Source organism: Pseudophryne corroboree, chromosome 1 (genome assembly GCF_028390025.1).
Source record: "Pseudophryne corroboree isolate aPseCor3 chromosome 1, aPseCor3.hap2, whole genome shotgun sequence".
Classification (NCBI taxonomy): domain Eukaryota; kingdom Metazoa; phylum Chordata; class Amphibia; order Anura; family Myobatrachidae; genus Pseudophryne; species Pseudophryne corroboree.
The window spans coordinates 950280863-950299929 of NC_086444.1; the positions used below are offsets into that span (position 1 = coordinate 950280863).

General features: G+C 44.3%; 1 long non-coding RNA gene across 1 annotated transcript in view; it reads left to right on the top strand.

Moving 5' to 3' along the window:
* LOC134974538 (uncharacterized) overlaps nt 1–19067 on the top strand; it is a 62968-nt gene that overhangs the window by 17024 nt on the left and 26877 nt on the right. Inside the window, exon 2 of the long non-coding RNA XR_010190279.1 lies at nt 1399–1515. This is a non-coding gene — a long non-coding RNA (uncharacterized LOC134974538). The remainder of the gene's footprint in view (nt 1–1398; nt 1516–19067) is intronic.

Below are 19067 nucleotides of genomic sequence, written 5' to 3' on the forward strand. Positions count from 1 at the left end.
GTGGGGATGTTTTTCAGTGGTAGGAACTGGGAGACTAGTCAGGATAGAGGGAAAGATGAATGTAGCAATGTACAGAGACATCCTGGATGAAAACATGCTCCAGAGCGCTCTTAACCTCAGACTGGGGTTATGGTTCATCTTTCAGCAGGACAGCGACCCTAAGCACACAGCCAAGATATCAAAGGAGTAACTTCAGGACAACTCTGTGAATGTCCTTGAGTGGCCCAGCCAGAGCCCAGACTTGAATCAGATTGAACATCTCTGGACAGTTCTGAAAATGGCAGTGCACCGACGCTTCCTATACAACCTGATGGAGCTTGAGAGGTGCTGCAAAGAGGAATGGGTGAAACTGCTCAAAGAAAGGTGTGCCAAGCTTGTGGCATCATATTCAGATAAGACTTGAGGCTGTAATTGCTGCCAAAGTTGCATCAACAAAGTATTGAGCAAATGCTGTGAATACTTGTGTAGATGTGATTTCTTAGTTTTTTATTTTTAATAAATTTGCAAAAATCTCAAAAAACATTTTTCATGGATAATGTGTGTAGAAGTTTGAGGGAAAAAAATGTATTCCATTTTGGAATAAGACTGTAACATAACAAAATGTGGAAAAAGTGAAGCGCTGTGATTACTTTCTGGATTCACTGTATGTTTGACACCAAAAAGTGTTTTTAATGTTTATGAGAAATATTGTTCTCACGGTATATGTGAACTGTTTTAAATATGTTTAAATATGTTTTATTGACATAATTTTTTTTAAAGTATACATACAGATGGAGCCATGCTCATCTGAGGCGTATCCATCGCAAAAGTGCACTCCCGGCGTGACTAGGTGATCTGTCTGCCTAGTCACGCCGGGGGTGCACAGAGACACTCCCATTTCGAGCATCTCTGTCCGGGCACGTGGATGGAGATGCTCTGCATTCAAGTGAATGAAGCGCATCTACGTCGCGGGCACTCGTGCCTGGCCAGACGGGGATGCTCTTGATGATAGGTATGCCCGGGTAGGCCTGCCTAGTCACAGACGGAGCCACGACTAGCGTGGCTCCTTCTGTATGTTTAAGAATCATTGGATGTGCTCAAGAAAACAGGTCAAGCAGGACCGAAACATCAAGTGCACTACTTGCATTTTATGCTATCTGTGAGCTACAGTACCAATAAATTCTTTATCCTGCATTTTTTGTAGAGTGACCATTTGAACTTTACTGGAGCACCCCACAGTTGCCTATTTATATGAGCGTGTTCACTTTGGACTGGGCGGCTAGGCACCTGTTAAATTTATTAACATTGTTGTAATCACTGTTACTGTTTCTAACAAGATTTTCTTTGTAACGTGTATTGGCCACATTTGTTGCCTATTTATATTAGTAGATAAATTTGCGCACTATATGCACTCTACAGGTGTTTTGTGCTCTGGTCAGGGTGTTCCTTAATGCTGAAGCCGGCACTTCGTGATGACGTAATTTGGTATGGAGCGGGACGCGGCGGGCCGCTGGCGCCATGGACCACTTGACAGAGGTATATAGATGAGTAGCACAATTCTTGTTATTATATCCTGACGAAAATGTTGTCATAACATTGAAACGTTGATGCACATCAGACTCGTTGGCTGTTTTCATTTCAAAGCCGTGAGTGCCACCATACCCTGCACTGTATACTATTGGACACAGCGCCTGCTGTAACCATTGGAGGGCTCCGGCTAGTTACTGTTTCCATCTTTACCTTTGGGCTACAGGAGTGCCGTGGACATTGTTTTGCTATATATAAATATATATATATATATATATATATATATATATACATATATATATATACACACATATATATATACTGTGTTTATATATGTATATATATATATATATATTTATACACACATACACACACACACGCACACACACACACACACACACACACACTTATACTAATATTTTGAAATCTCCCTTGAGGGTTTATGTGATACAGTACCTGGGTTTCTGTGTTGTGAGTGTTTTTCTCCTGCTGTACCCCACCTCAGCAGAGGCAAAGTTTTCCCATAACATCAATTATTAGAAAACCTGGTGCGAGTGATCCACCAGGTCCTATGCAACTCTGCTAGAATCAGGCTTCTTTTTTTGCTGAAAATGTGTCTTAGTCGCGATGTGACTAGGATGCACTAGGATCAATTTGATATGCGACACTTGTATATTGTGTGCAACTGACTCTTGACGGAGCACAACTTTTATTGGAAAAAAGTTGCAGCTGACTTAAGCGAGATACACACATGCATCCCAATCTAGAGATAGCGTCGTGCAGGGCCTCACATCACTATCACTATGGGGTATATACACAGAGTGATCCATGCTTAATTTCTAAACAATCTAGTCAGATTGCTTAGAAATTCAGCAAACATCTCTCCATGTGTACCCCCCTTTAGTTGTACACATGTATATGTCACGATCCGGGTATCTGGACGCCATTTCTTACCCATCAGATGCCTCCTAAGGCTGGCTCAGCGCTCCAGGACCGGATTCCATCTGTTATCCTGATGTGTACATTCCTGTATCCTCTCCTGTCACTCTGGGACGCTGTCACAGTAAACGCCATATTACACCTGGCATGGCGTCTCCCGCGGCCTCCGCCGCCGTCCCTGAACTTCTGCATGCAGAGTGTCTGAGTGGCGATTACGTCAGCCGCGGCCTCCGCTGTGTCCGCGTGGTTGGATGTGCATCTGTCAGCCTGGCGCCTCCTGTCTCCGGTGGCCGGCGCCGCCATTACTGTTTTCATTACCACATGGATTACAAACCAAACTTCCCTCCAAGTGTCTGCATGGGCGCAGCCATCTTGGATTCTGTCAGCTGATCATTTCCACCAATCTGTTCTCAGTATTGATAATCTGCATAATTGCCTAGCCAATCCCTTCCTTGCTGCAGGTATAAATACACTGTGCCTGAGCAAGGAAGGCGTCAGTGCTTTGGTTGTCAAACCTAGTTCCTGTTTGTCTCTCTCCTGTGATTGTCTTCCAGGTTCCAGCTCCTGTCTCAAGACTTCCACCATAGAGACCCGCACCAGCATTCCACCTGCGGTGTAGCCTGACTCTCCAATCCATTGTGGATTCATCTGTTTCCAGCTACAACATTACCTGCTTCCAGCTCAGCTTCCAGCAGAGTACAGCTTCCCTTAAAGGGCCGGTGTCCTTTCTACACTTTACCACTCTCCACCGGTATTATTATTTCTCCGCTCTCAAGTTCTACATTTCAGTTCATATTTCATCGCTCCCAAGTTCATTTATTATTTAACTGGTTCCAGCCAGTATCCACTCCGTGCTAACAACAGTCTGGTTCCAGCCAGTATCCACAGCAGCTGTTTTATCTTCAGCAACCCAGCTTTTCCTGGAACACCAGCTGGCACAATCCTGGGTTATCTCCATTGCTACAGTCGGGCCTGGTAAGGACTTTCCATCTAGAAGATCATAAGAACTATCTCACACTACCAGTGCCCTGTGGCTCCTGCCATCCTGTAGTACCCAGGAACTGTATTTATTCTTTGCTGACTTTTACGTTTTCTTTTACTGCTGCTGTGTTGCGGAGTTGTCATAATAAACATCATTGACTTTTATCCAAGTTGTCGTGGTCACGCCTTCGGGCAGTTATTATTCATGTTACTTACATGTCCAGGGGTCTGATACAACCTCCCAGGTTCCGGTACATCTCAGCCCCTACAACTGAGGCTGCCTCCCGTCAGCTCAGGCCCTCAGTTGTGACAGTAAGCACTGACCTAATGAATCCAGCCGGAGACCAGGATCAAGCGGCCAGGCCGATGCAAGAACTGGCAGCCCGACTAGAACATCAGGAGGCTGCACAGGGCCACATCATCCGCTGTCTCCAGGATCTCTCTACTCGGCTGGATGGGATTCAGACAACTCTCCGTGGATCAGGCGCGTCTGGTGTGTCAACCACAGTGACTCCAGCTATAACCCCACCCACCTTACCCATTTCTGCTCCACGTCTTCATCTTCCAACGCCAGCAAAATTTGACGGATCTCCAAGATTCTGCAGGGGATTTCTCAACCAGTGTGAGATTCAGTTTGAGCTACAACCTGGCAATTTTTCCAGTGACCATACAAAAATTGCCTACATTATTTCTCTTCTCAGTGGCTCAGCCCTTGATTGGGCATCACCGTTATGGGAGAGGTCCGACACCCTGCTATCTTCCTACACTGCCTTCGTGTCAACATTCAGGCGCATCTTCGACGAGCCAGGCCGGGTAACCTCAGCTTCATCCGAGATTCTCCGTTTACGCCAGGGGTCACGTACTGTAGGACAATATCTGATACAGTTCCAGATCCTGGCATCCGAACTGGCATGGAACGACGAGGCCCTGTATGCTGCATTCTGGCATGGCTTATCTGAGCGTATTAAAGATGAGTTAGCTACCAGAGACTTACCTTCTAAGTTAGATGAGCTAATCTCACTCTGCACGAAAGTTGATTTACGTTTCAGAGAGAGAGCAACTGAGCGTGGAAGATCATCTGCTCCAAAATCTTCTGCTCCTCCTCCTCGTCAACTGTCACCATCTAAAGATGAGCCCATGCAACTTGGCCGTTCCCGTTTAACTCCTGCTGAGCGCCGAAGACGTCTCTCTGAGTTTCTCTGTCTCTATTGTGCAGCTCCGTCTCACACCATTAATGCCTGTCCCAAACGTCCGGGAAACTCCAAATCCTAGCTCGCCAAGGAGAGGGCCGGCTAGGAGTAATGATCTCCTCTCCATCTCCTCAAGATTGTAATCTCCCAGTCTCACTTCAAGTTGCTCAACGTTATCGGAACGTCATTGCCCTCCTTGATTCCGGAGCGGCTGGGAACTTTATTACCGAAGCCTATGTTAAACGGTGGTCCCTACCCACCGAGAGACTTCCTTCGTCCATTTCTTTAACTGCCGTGGATGGCAGCAAAATTTTTGATGCAGTTATTTCTTTAAGGACTCTACCAGTTCGTCTGAGAGTGGGAGTTCTTCATTCCGAACTTATTTTTTTTTTAGTGATTCCAAGAGCCACACATCCTGTGGTCCTGGGCCTTCCATGGCTCCGTCTTCACAATCCTACAATTGATTGGACGACTACGCAAATCCTGGCATGGGGTTCCTCCTGTGCTGAGACATGTTTGTTTAAAGTATTGCCTGTCTGTTCTTCCTCCCCCAGGTCGTCTGATGTTCCACCTCGTCCATATCAAGATTTCACGGATGTGTTCAGTAAAGCTTCTGCTGATATCCTTCCTCCTCATAGAGAATGGGACTGTCCGATTGATCTCGTTCCAGGGAAGGTTCCACCTCGAGGCCGAACTTATCCGTTGTCTCTGCCTGAGACGCATTCTATGGAGGAATATATTAAAGAGAACCTAGCAAAGGGGTTCATTCGACCTTCTTCTTCTCCAGCCGGCGCAGGCTTCTTTTTTGTAAAAAAGAAAGATGGTGGTCTGCGGCCGTGCATCGACTACAGAGGTTTGAACGACATTACCATCAAGAACCGTTATCCTTTACCCCTGATTACTGAGCTCTTTGACAGAGTTAGCGGAGCTACCATCTTTACAAAGCTGGACTTGCGAGGTGCATACAATCTCATCCGGATCCGTGAGGGTGACGAGTGGAAGACCGCCTTTAACACCCGTGACGGACATTATGAGTACCTCGTCATGCCCTTCGGATTGAGCAATGCTCCAGCGGTCTTCCAGCATTTTGTCAATGAGATCTTCAGAGACATTCTATACCGTCATGTCGTGGTCTATCTAGACGATATCCTCATTTTTGCCAACGATTTAGAGGAACATCGTTTTTGGGTTAAAGAGGTTCTGTCCCGTCTCCGTGTCAATCATCTCTATTGCAAATTAGAAAAATGCGTCTTTGAAGTCAAGTCCATTCCGTTTCTAGGGTACATTGTGTCCGGTTCCGGACTAGAGATGGATCCTGAGAAACTACAAGCAATCCAAAATTGGCCGGTACCCTTAACCCTCAAAGGGGTCCAGAGGTACTTAGGGTTCGCCAACTATTACCGAAAGTTTATACGAGACTTTTCCACCATTGTGGCGCCTATTACTGCTTTCACTAAGAAGGGTGCTAACACGTCCAAGTGGTCTGAAGAAGCCATGCAAGCATTTCATCTTTTAAAACAAAGGTTCATCTCTGCGCCTGTTCTGAAACAGCCTGACATCGACTCTCCTTTCATCTTAGAGGTGGATGCCTCCTCCGTTGGAGTAGGAGCGGTGTTATCTCAGAGGGCTAAAGATGGCCATTTACACCCTTGCAGTTTCTTCTCCCGGAAGTTCTCCCCAGCTGAGCGCAACTATGCCATTGGCGACCAGGAGTTGCTAGCCATCAAGCTCGCTCTAGAAGAGTGGAGGTATCTGTTGGAGGGAGCTTCTCATTCAATCACCATACTTACAGACCACAAGAACCTTTTATACCTGAAGGGCGCACAATGTCTCAACCCTCGTCAGGCCAGATGGGCACTTTTCTTTTCCAGGTTCGACTTTAAACTCCAGTTCTGTCCGGGCTCTCAGAATCGCAAGGCCGATGCCCTTTCCCGCTCATGGGAGCAAGAAAATGAGTCAGAGTCTTCAGACAAGCATCCTATTATAAATCCGTTGGCATTCTCCACGGTAGGGATGGACTCTACGCCCCCATCAGGGAAAAGTTTTGTGAAGCCGATGCTAAGGAAGAAGCTCATGCATTGGGCCCATGCTTCCCGTTTTGCCGGACATACAGGTATCCAAAAAACCCTGGAGTTTATCTCTAGGTCCTATTGGTGGCCAACTCTGAAAAAGGACGTCTTGGAGTTTATTGCATCTTGCCCAAAGTGTGCCCAACATAAAGTATCCCGCCAGTCGCCTGCGGGGCAACTGGTTCCACTATCCGTTCCCCGTCGACCATGGACCCACTTGTCGATGGATTTCATTACAGACTTACCCATGTGCAACAAGTTCAATACCATCTGGGTGGTAGTTGACCGGTTCACCAAGATGGCACACTTCATTCCTCTCACCGGTCTTCCGTCAGCTTCCAAGTTGGCTCAAGTATTCGTACAAGAGATCTTCCGACTCCACGGTCTTCCTGAAGAAATTATCTCAGATCGAGGAGTTCAATTCAGAGCCAAATTCTGGCGAAGTTTATGTCAAGTCCTCCAAGTCAAGCTAAAGTTTTCCACGGCTTACCATCCTCAGACCAATGGTCAAACCGAGAGGGTGAATCAGGACTTGGAGGCCTTCCTCCGCATCTATGTGTCCTCCTCTCAAGATGACTGGGTTCAATTACTTCCCTGGGCCGAGTTCTGTCATAACAACCAGTATCATTCTTCATCTGCTTCAACACCATTCTTCACTAACTTTGGATTCCACCCTAAAGTCCCTGAGTTCCAACCGCTTCCAGCAACTTCTGTTCCCGCAGTGGATATCACCTTGCATCAGTTTGCCAATATCTGGAAGAGCGTACGATCAGCTCTGCTCAAGGCATCGTTCAGGTACAAGAAGTTTGCGGATAAGAAGCGTCGAGCAGTTCCTTCTCTCAAGGTGGGTGATCGGGTATGGTTATCCACGAAGAATTTGAGGTTAAGAGTTCCCAGTATGAAGTTTGCACCTCGCTATATCGGTCCTTTCAAGATTGAACAAGTCATCAATCCTGTTGCTTACAGACTCCAGTTGCCTCCCTTCTTAAAAATACCCAGGACATTCCATGTTTCCCTGTTGAAACCGCTGATCTTGAATCGGTTTCATTCCTCACTTCCTCCAACTCCGAAAGTCCAAACTCAACGAGGCGTTGAGTATGAAGTGGCCAAGATCCTGGACTCACGTCACCGTTACGGTCAACTACAATATCTTATTGACTGGAAAGGTTATGGTCCTGAGGAACGTTCATGGACCAATGCTTCTGATGTCCATGCCCCTGCCTTGGTCCGGAGATTCCATTCCAAGTTTCCTCAAAAGCCAAAGAAGTGTCCTGGGGCCACTCCTAAAGGGGGGGGTGCTGTCATGATCCGGGTATCTGGACGCCATTTCTTACCCATCAGATGCCTCCTAAGGCTGGCTCAGCGCTCCAGGACCGGATTCCATCTGTTATCCTGATGTGTACATTCCTGTATCCTCTCCTGTCACTCTGGGACGCTGTCACAGTAAACGCCATATTACACCTGGCATGGCGTCTCCCGCGGCCTCCGCCGCCGTCCCTGAACTTCTGCATGCAGAGTGTCTGAGTGGCGATTACATCAGCCGCGGCCTCCGCTGTGTCCGCGTGGTTGGATGTGCATCTGTCAGCCTGGCGCCTCCTGTCTCCGGTGGCCGGCGCCGCCATTACTGTTTTCATTACCACATGGATTACAAACCAAACTTCCCTCCAAGTGTCTGCATGGGCGCAGCCATCTTGGATTCTGTCAGCTGATCATTTCCACCAATCTGTTCTCAGTATTGATAATCTGCATAATTGCCTAGCCAATCCCTTCCTTGCTGCAGGTATAAATACACTGTGCCTGAGCAAGGAAGGCGTCAGTGCTTTGGTTGTCAAACCTAGTTCCTGTTTGTCTCTCTCCTGTGATTGTCTTCCAGGTTCCAGCTCCTGTCTCAAGACTTCCACCATAGAGACCCGCACCAGCATTCCACCTGCGGTGTAGCCTGACTCTCCAATCCGTTGTGGATTCATCTGTTTCCAGCTACAACATTACCTGCTTCCAGCTCAGCTTCCAGCAGAGTACAGCTTCCCTTAAAGGGCCGGTGTCCTTTCTACACTTTACCACTCTCCACCGGTATTATTATTTCTCCGCTCTCAAGTTCTACATTTCAGTTCATATTTCATCGCTCCCAAGTTCATTTATTATTTAACTGGTTCCAGCCAGTATCCACTCCGTGCTAACAACAGTCTGGTTCCAGCCAGTATCCACAGCAGCTGTTTTATCTTCAGCAACCCAGATTTTCCTGGAACACCAGCTGGCACAATCCTGGGTTATCTCCATTGCTACAGTCGGGCCTGGTAAGGACTTTCCATCTAGAAGATCATAAGAACTATCTCACACTACCAGTGCCCTGTGGCTCCTGCCATCCTGTAGTACCCAGGAACTGTATTTATTCTTTGCTGACTTTTACATTTTCTTTTACTGCTGCTGTGTTGCGGAGTTGTCATAATAAACATCATTGACTTTTATCCAAGTTGTCGTGGTCACGCCTTCGGGCAGTTATTATTCATGTTACTTACATGTCCAGGGGTCTGATACAACCTCCCAGGTTCTGGTACATCTCAGCCCCTACAACTGAGGCTGCCTCCCGTCAGCTCAGGCCCTCAGTTGTGACAGTATACAAGTGTTGAATATCAAATTAATCAGCACAGTATTCCAATGCGTCCTCACCACAGTGTCGTGACAAAGAAGCATTTTCAGCAAGAAAGATGCAAAAAAGACGCCCTATGCTTACAGGACCTTGTGAGGACACATCTGTATTGTACATCTGAATAATATCCTGATTAGCTACAATAAGGGAAGATAATATAGTTGCCACTAGTCTACGTACAATAGCTTAACAATCTCCAGTTACTGCAATTTGTATCTAATTGATTTTATTTGAATTTTGTTTACACTAACTTGAATCTCACAGGATACTCAGCAGGGGAGACAATGGAAGTATAGTCTGTGCTTACACCTCAATTCCCCCTAAAAAACATTAACCATCAATTTACATTTATTTGTGTTTCCTGATTACGCTCCTTGATTGTATGCCATGATTTGTAATTAAGATGTATATCTACCACTTTGTTGCACTGATTCTATTAGAAGAATTGTAATGTTGTATTTAATGTTTCTGTATAGAAATAAATTAACATCTTAATCCCAGTACATTATTTCACAAGTAAACAAATTTCTTCTTCTTCTTCTTCTTCTTCTTCTTCTTCTTCTTCTTCTTCTTCTTCTTCTTCTTCTTCTTCTTCTTCTTCTTCTTCTTCGTCTAATAATAATAATAATAATAATAACAACAATACTACTACAATATTTTATACATTGAGTTAAATGTATACTGAATAACCTGGACACAACTAAATACAGTATACAGATTGACATTCCTATGGTTGTTGCTACCTAGGAGCCAAAAGGATGTTCTTTTAATTGCTCTTAATCTGCTGGAAAATAAAATTCTCAGACACATTTTAAATGATGTTCTTATTGCAAACCCAGCAAGAACTGTCTCTTGTTCCTCTCCTGAAATTGGCTGCAATATAACATCTTTATTTTTCTCATCAAACAAATTGTCGTCACAATAGCAGAAAGAAAACATTTCCTGGAGCTGTAGCAAGTTAAAGCATTAAAAGAGATTATAATATATTTAATGGCAAAAACGGAAACATCCCCATGGATCAAATAATGGATGAATAAATAATGTGGTTAGGAAATACATTTGTTCTAGAATTAATTTTAACTGAGAATAAAGTGTAAGATTTAAACCACACTCTCTGGAAAAAGGTGTCGTTTCTTCTTTTGTATCTGGGTTTGCTATCCAGTCAACAAATGTAAATTAGAAATTGCGAAATACAGTGTACTGTATGTAATAATTTTGACTTTCAGTAACATATAGGAACAGGATTTACTGATCGATATAATAATAAATATACAGTATATGTGTATAAAGCACATTATATACATGCTTACTGGTCTTCAGAGTTGAAGGTACAGATGTTTGCGTAGCATATCTTTTACATAAATTCACACTGTGGTTACTCAGAAAATGAGAGATATCACATGTAATAATGCAGAACACATTCTAATTGCCTCTACAGTTATGACCAGAGAGGTGAAGTAGGGGAGTGATGGAGCATTCTCATACAGTATAGTTCAGTAATGGCATCTACTTTTATCTAAATACTTATTCATTGGTTCACCTGTTTAAAAAAAGTATGTTTAGAAGATAAAGAGAAAGGCAGAGACATTAATCAAGTGGTAAAAACAGTTAAAAGCCAATGGTTAATTTCTTAATTACAGTTAACATAGAAAAAGACTTTAATAGCACATAAGAACCACTTGGCCCATCTAGTCTGCCCATGCACACTTACACACTAGGGTTCATTTTTGTTGGGAGCAAATTATCTTATCAGTATATTTTTGGAATGTGGGAGGAAACCCATGCAAGCATGGGCAAAATATACAAACTCCCCACAGTTAGGGACATGGTGGGAATAGTACCCATGACCTCACTCAGTGCTGTGAGGCAGTAATACAATTAGTACTGCCCAACTTCAACTTTGAGATCCATTTGTCATTTTGTCAAAACTGACTGTCATGTACTTGGTTTACTTTTACTATGAACCCTGCAAGTAACAGTAGGTTGATAGAGAGATCAATAAGTATATTATAAGGGGTGTATTTACCAAATTAAATGGATGTCAATCTAAATTGAATTTGTGTTTCAGTGGCTAAAACACAACTTTACTAACAGGCGATTTTTGATATTCATTTTTAAATCGTTGTAAATGTGTGTTTTAGCCATTGAAGCTGCATTTAGTAAATTTACCACTAGGAGTATGTTAGTAGTGAGAAATGTCTGTTAAAGTGAAGACATTTAGCTGAGGAATCATATTTACCACCCAGGCATTCTGTCTGTTACTTCATAGATTGGACTAGTGGAACTACACTATGGGGGTCATTCCGAGTTGATCGCTAGCTGGTGTTGTTCGCAGTGCAGCGATCAGGCTAAAAATCAGCATTTCTGCGCATGCGTATGCACCGTAATGCGAACGCACAACGTACGGGTACAATCTCATTTGTTGTTTTGCACAGCAAAGTTTTCAGTCGCACTGATGGCTGCAAGAAGATTGACAGAAAGGGGGCGTTTCTGGGTGTCAACTGACCATTTTCAGGGAGTGTTTGCAAAAACGCAGGCGTGTCTGAAAAAACGCAGGCGTGGCTGGGCGTTCGCTTGGCGGGTGTATGACGTCCAATCCGGACACGAATAGGCTGAAGTGATCGCAAGCGCTGATTAGGTTCAGAGCTACTCAGAAACTGCACAAACTGTTTTTGCAGAGCTCGGCTGCACATGTGTTCGCACTTCTGCTAAGCTAAAATACACTCCCCAGTGGGCGGCGGCATAGCGTTTGCATGGCTGCTAAAACTAGCTAGCGAGCGATCAACTCGGAATGAACCCCTATGTGGCATATCCAATTAGCAGTTTCATTGATGTGTGTGCAAGCACATTGCAAAAGAAACATTTGTATGTTTTATGCTCTCATTTAAATCCAAGGTGGGCATCACTTTAAGGTTTTATAACTCATCTATTGTGGGAATGTACATGTGTTCCACTTGCTAATTGAAGATCATACCTTAGGAGCATATTCATGTAATGGAATACTTGCAAATGATCCATGTTTTGTCTCAACAATACTCAATGTGGCAAACCTACGATGACGCGTTCCGTAGGAAGAAATTGGAATTGTCAGTCATGGATTTTGGGTGTAAGGATATTGAGGTTTGGCTAGAGGTTACTCAGCCATCCTTGGGATCCGCACCCCACCACAACAACTCAGAAAGTCAATTTGGATTCTTGCTTTAGTGCTGATGGGATGCCATTGTTATGCTTTCAATGGCTCTGTTTGTTGGCCAAGCATGTGTGTGTCATTTTTGGCATTTCGGAGGGGGCAAAACCTACAGTGAATCCTGCAGTGGCTTATTTGTGCTTTCAATTAATGGTGTGGTGGTGGTGAACTTAATGGCTGAAGGGCTGTTTTTGTATGTGGAGACTTTGCTCAAGGGAATTTTGGCATTGATTTAGCTTAGGTTTTGGTGGAAGGCTGTGTCATTAGTTGCCTTGCTTGGCAGAAAGAACCTTAATTTTTTATTGGTTGTTTATATATTTTAGATGTTTGTGCTCTCCTTATTGTGTGTGGTATGATATTGACATATCATCCATGGTGGCTCAGCCGAGACTTACCTGCAGCGTGTTCTGGGACCTGGCGGTTATGTGACTGTCACTTCCATTCAGACTTCTGCTCCTTCGGTGTTACAGTGAGCATTTCTGCTCTCTCTCTATCCTTAATTCCTACCCCTCACCCTCCCTCTTGTTCCTAACTCTAACCTCCCCCACCAACATAACCCTAACCTCTCCCTGCAGCATACAATATCAACATCCTGACAGTGTCAGTATTTCCCCTTTTGACATTTGGAGAATGTTGACATCATAACTGTCATCATTATGAATGTCGACATTATCATTGTCAACATAGCTACTAAGTCCCCCTTATTCAATTATAGGCAGATTTGTGCCTACTGGGAAATAACACAGATTCTCTGGCATGCTTTTTTTCTGGAGTGTTGTACACCTGCAGGGATGGACTGGCCCACAGGGCTACAGGTCAAATCCCCAGTGGGCCCTACTGCCTTTGAGCCCCAACCCCTTCTCTGTCAGGTTCAAGACTGTGCATTTGTTTTGATAATGTCAAATATTACCTTAAAACATAAAGCTATACACTATTACCGTGGAGCCGCTATGGCCGCTAGACTTATTACACACACTACGGACTAAGTACGCTATTTGTATTACTGAGTACCATATGGATACGCACTTAGCGTATCCGACGCTATGCCGTGGGCGCGACGCACGCACACGGATTCACGCTTCGTACTAAGCATGCTATTAGCGTACTGAGTACCGTACTGATACGCTATTAGCGTATCAGATGCCGTGCCGTGGGTACAACGTACACGCGGCGCGGACGCACACAGAGTGATATACAGTAAACCTTTAAGTAATGAAACAGTGTAAGGGTGTGCTTATACTTTAAACCTTAGCAGTCTAGTACTGCAACGATGTAATACCTTAAAGCCTTAACAATACATATACACCTTATAGCGATTGAGACGCTAAGAAAGCCCTTTGCAGGAAAGTGAAAACACAACACCGGTTTGTGGTAAACCACTGGGCTCTAACACCGCAGCGGATTATTCAGAGAAAAGGGGTAAACAGATACAAGTTATACACTACAGGCTATCAAGGAAATCTAAACAGAATAATAGAGAATAATGGCTACAGAGAATATACATACGTCGGGAATCGTTCGCAAGCACATCCTGGACCAGTCCTCAGCTATCAGGGAGAAAGCATTCAGAGTCTTGTGTCCGGCCAGGCAACAGTGGTCTTTTTATACACAACATGCATATACAATACAATGGTCCCTGTAATCTCATAGTTCATTGGACACAGGGATGTGTCCCTACATTACAGCAAAGGTCATAGGTAGATTTGAACAGGTAGGCGATGTCCTTCCCTAACTGCTCTGGTGGGATGTATCCTCTGGATTCCCGCCGCATGTGTAATTTACAGCAAATACAGTTAATGTTCATAATCTACTTTTGTACATAACTATATGCAGGAGCAAGCGATCTTTTCCTAACTAACACCGGAATGTTACCTAAAAAAAACCCTACAGCTGGATACCTGACATCACCTACCAACCTTTGTCTGACCCTTCCTATCATGCATAGACGAATCTCTCTGTCCAGGAACTGTTTAAACTAACATTACTCGCTGACATGATCTAAGGGAACTATATCTACAAAATGCACTATTTGGGTTAAATATGCTACGTTCGAGTCACGCGCTACACGCTCACAAACTCCGCCATAAATACACATATCATGCGCACGAGTCGCCGGAGCGTCTCTTACGCAACTTGCGGGTATGTATACGCACGGGGGACCGGGTGCACGAGCAGCGTGCATGTGCATGAGGGGTTAGTACAATGGATATGTATAACAATATTTTTCGACTTTGACAGTCGACCCTTTGGCAGTCAACAATAACTGCCACAATCTAAACATTTAAGCAGAAAAATATACAATACATATGAAATACCTATAAATGATTGGGTGGAGGGAGGAGAGGAGTAGGCGGGAAATGTATGGCCTAGTGAGATAGTAAAAGCATGTATGTATGAACTTCATGTCTGGGGGGCATGTATCATCGTGCCGTACATGTTCTAGATAAGCTTCGAGGTGTTGCGAAGTATACATTAAATCCTTCTTATCTCGTATTAAGGGTCTGTAAGTGGGCCAACAAACACTACCGAGCTCTTTTCGGCTTCTTGTTCCAACAAATGGGGTGCACATTAGTTGATGATACATGGAGGGGGAAAAAACATGTGAATGCTAATATATGTACCTATGTCACCTGTCGACTATGTGTGTCACTACCTGAAGGTTGTAGAGATGAACATAAGAAACATATGTCAAAAATACATTCACATAATAATGTGTGCAATTGTCCTTGGGTGTCTGTTGAAGTCTTGTCCGGATAGGTGTATCCTTGCTGTGGGTGATAAGCAAAGTCTTTCAAGTGTCCATAAAAAGTCTTCAAAGTCTCTAAAGTGTCTCTCAAAGTCTGTAGAAATGTCCATCAAAGGTCTGTAGTCTTCTTCCTCAAAGTCTGTAGTCTTCTTCCGAATGGATGTCTTTTTGCTTGGGAGAAAAACAAAGGAGAAACGGGTGAAAAAAACGGACCGTGGAATCACGTCTTATCACAACATTGTCTCAATTGATGGGTCATAAATTAAACCAGTTGTTGTAACAATGCCCTCGCTCCTCAAACTCATCACTTTGGTACTGCGCTTGCACTGCATTAAAATCCGAACACATCTAAATATCAAACCAATCATTATGACAACTCCCAGGATACAAAGGAGAAACTTTCCTACATTCACAATAACATTTTGAGCCCATTCTCCTAAACCTGAGAACCAATTGCGTGGGTTCAACCATGAAACCCAGCCGGTCAGTTCATTACTCACAGCAGTCAGGGTAAGGTTGTGTCTCCTTCGGAACTCCCACTTCAACTGCAAGATTTCGTCCATCTTTTGATCTATGACCTCGGTGGGGTCATCAGTGCTGTTTGTAATATACGTACAGCATTTCACACCATACTGAGTTGCTAGGGTGACACAATACCCGCCTGTCACCGCTGTGATGTAATTGAGAACCATCCTGTGCTGGATCAGTTCCGTTTTGTAAGCTTGCAATTCCCTCCCAGTATACCTGAAGGTGTCATCATACATCTCGGTGATATTGTCTATCAGGTTCGCTAGCGCATGAATATACCTAAAATGTATAATTCCTCTGGCGGTATGGGTGATATCTAATGCGAGTAGGAATTGAATCCCGGTGGATTCGTGGATCAAATCAGAGGCTGCGTGCTCTGTCCTATCTATAAGGTGTCTCTTAACAATGTGTTCGTAGTGGGTGTGAGTGTAAGGAGCTTGAGCACTGCGGTGAACGTCTTTTATCTTATTATGGGTAATGGTCATTACTTCTGGCAACACTCTTCCAATGTAACACAATCCCTCTCAGTTTGGGGCAAGCCACTTATACGCCTTCCTCCCGCATATGAAATATACATCATCAGGGAGAACATATGGGACAGAATATGACATCACCATATTGCAAACCTTCCAGGTGAAAAATCCTATCCCTAACTCTCTCATTTGTTCAGTACACGTATCAGGCTGTGTGATATGCGCACAGTATCCTGGTGATACTTCTCCAACCCGCATGGTCCTACTTCCTAGAGTTTACCTGTACCGAAAATATCTCCCACCGTCGGCTATATGGCATATAAGTTCTGGGTCTACGGGCATCTATTGGCTCTGTGTGAAAATGCCATGGTTTGGTTGTTCCATGTCACTTCCCAATTTCCCGGCTTTCGGGGATTGGAAATGTTAAAACATATTAAGGACCTATCCACATGGTATTGGTGGAGCTTCAAACTAGGAGGCCTAGAAATATTAAATTTCTTGTCCACCGGTCTCCCACCCCTTAATTCAAGTACCTCATCTAGTGTTAAAGGATACGGTACTAATCCTGACTTGCTCTGACCTTGAGGTACTTGTGAGCACACCCAGCATTCCGTTTGGTTTAAAACCTTACCCACTAATGAGTGATAGTCACCCAACGGATGACGGTCCATGTTGATATTAAGGCTGGACTGACATCTCTGGATGCACCCGTCCTCAACTATGTTTTCATAATTTCTACAGATACAATTCTCCTCAGCTAACAATCCTTCACAATGTCTCCTAGTGTCATGACTACCAGATCGTTTTCTGATACTCGCCTTTGCTCGGTGAATGTGTTGCTCTTGGAATTCTACTAATCTGTCCTTGTCATCAGAACCCATTCCAGATCCTTTCTCGACCTCTCTGGTACTCTCACCGAAATAGACTGTTCTAGTCAACAACAGGGTCAACAGGAAAACCCGGACTGCAGTCTCTTGGGGTAAGTCCATCTTGCAGGAGGAGAAAGAAAAAGTGGTAATGGGAGGTAAAGAAAATAATAGAAGGGAAAGAAAACTGGTACGATAACCGCCTCTAGTCTTTTTGTTCTCTTTGCTCAGATGCCATCTCAACAGTGCTGCCTCTCAGTCTTCCCGGAATGGACACTCCAGTGATACGATGTTCTCTCCGAGTCAGTGACCTTTCTGTAAGGAGCATAAATCTTGCATTACCATGTGTTTAACTGTTGTATGAAATACCATCCGTAGAACATGGAAAAACAAAAAGAGAGAGAGAATAGAAAAAAATTGTCAGGTTTCCGTTCACCATCAGGCTGTCACACCAACATGTCTATCGGTATCTCTGCACAGTCTCCCCCACCAGTATTTCCACTCTCTACCCTCTGTGCATGGCCAGGCACAATGATGCTGGTGAGATATACCGGGGTTGGTCAGACCTCTGAAAAGACCGAGTAGACATGTGACGTTTGAGCTGTAGTTCTGTCGGTGAACGTCAGAGATGAAGAGGAAACATTTAAAGATAAATCACATAGTTTACCTGGCCGCCCCTGTATCTACAGAGAATGACCTACCAACTATATTCACTGTGACCTTAGGTTTTCACTACCTAGGCTAACAATCAATTTCACTGGCTGCAGACTACAGGTGCGGCCCAAAATTTTTCCTATATGATCCCTGATTCCAATTTTGTGCGTCATAACTTTGCTCGTTTTCTTGTCTAGGGGGTCGATATACCTTATGTGGGTCTCTAAAATTACAGTTCCATGCGTAATGTCCTTCCCTCTGGCAGTTATAACATTTTACCACATGCGACTTACCAACAGGGGTCTGGGGTTTAGGCTGATGTGGCTTCGTTGTCAGGACTTTTATACTTACTGTTGTCAGCTTATCCCCCTGTGACTCCCTGTGTTTAATGATGTTCCGATCGTGCTTAACAGCAGACTCTGTTAAGGCAGCCACCGAGATACTTCTCCAGTTAGGTTGAGTGGTTTGTACCCTGTTTCTCAACGCTTCCTTTAACCCGTCCATTAATACGGACACAGCTACCTCTCTATGATGCACATTATCCTTAATGTCTTTGATCCCAGTATATCTAGCCATTACCTGCAGTGCTCGATGGAAATAGTCAGTAGCAGTTTCACCTTCTTTTTGTCTAATGGAGAAGATTTTGTTCCATTTGACAACAGTTGGGATATATACTCCTAACTGCAGATTGATTTGTCGTACATTCTCCTGAGTGTATTCCTCAGTGAGAGGTACTTCTGCGTCTAATTTACAATCAGTAATAAATTTTGCAGGGTCAATATTGGAAGGTAGACATACTCGTAGCACTGTTCGCCAATCTTTGTTTGTGGGTTCGGTGGCATTACCTAATTCTTTAATAAACCTCTGGCATGCAACTAGATCTTTCCTGGGATCAGGAAAATCAGACACAATTGTCCTCAATTCTGCCCGGGACCAGGGACGATGCATAGCAATGTCCTTGACGGGAGTGACTCCCTGAGCGTCAGTCCTCCCATTGGGGACTGCGATCACCCTGACAGGATTCAGTTCAATTATATCATTTTGTGTTGACTCTACAATGTGAGGTGCAAATGTCTGTGCATAATGTACAATACCGCACTTACCTGTGGACACGACCTCACCTGACCCTCCGCTAGGGGGCTTTACTATTGCTCTTACCGATTGGGCCGTGCCCACCTGGGTGTCCTGTATGGTGGCTGCTAGAGAAAGTGCAGACATCATGCTGGGCTCACTTTCTTGCTTGTAATCCTGAGGGAAGTTTAAAATGGGGTGCAACTTGCA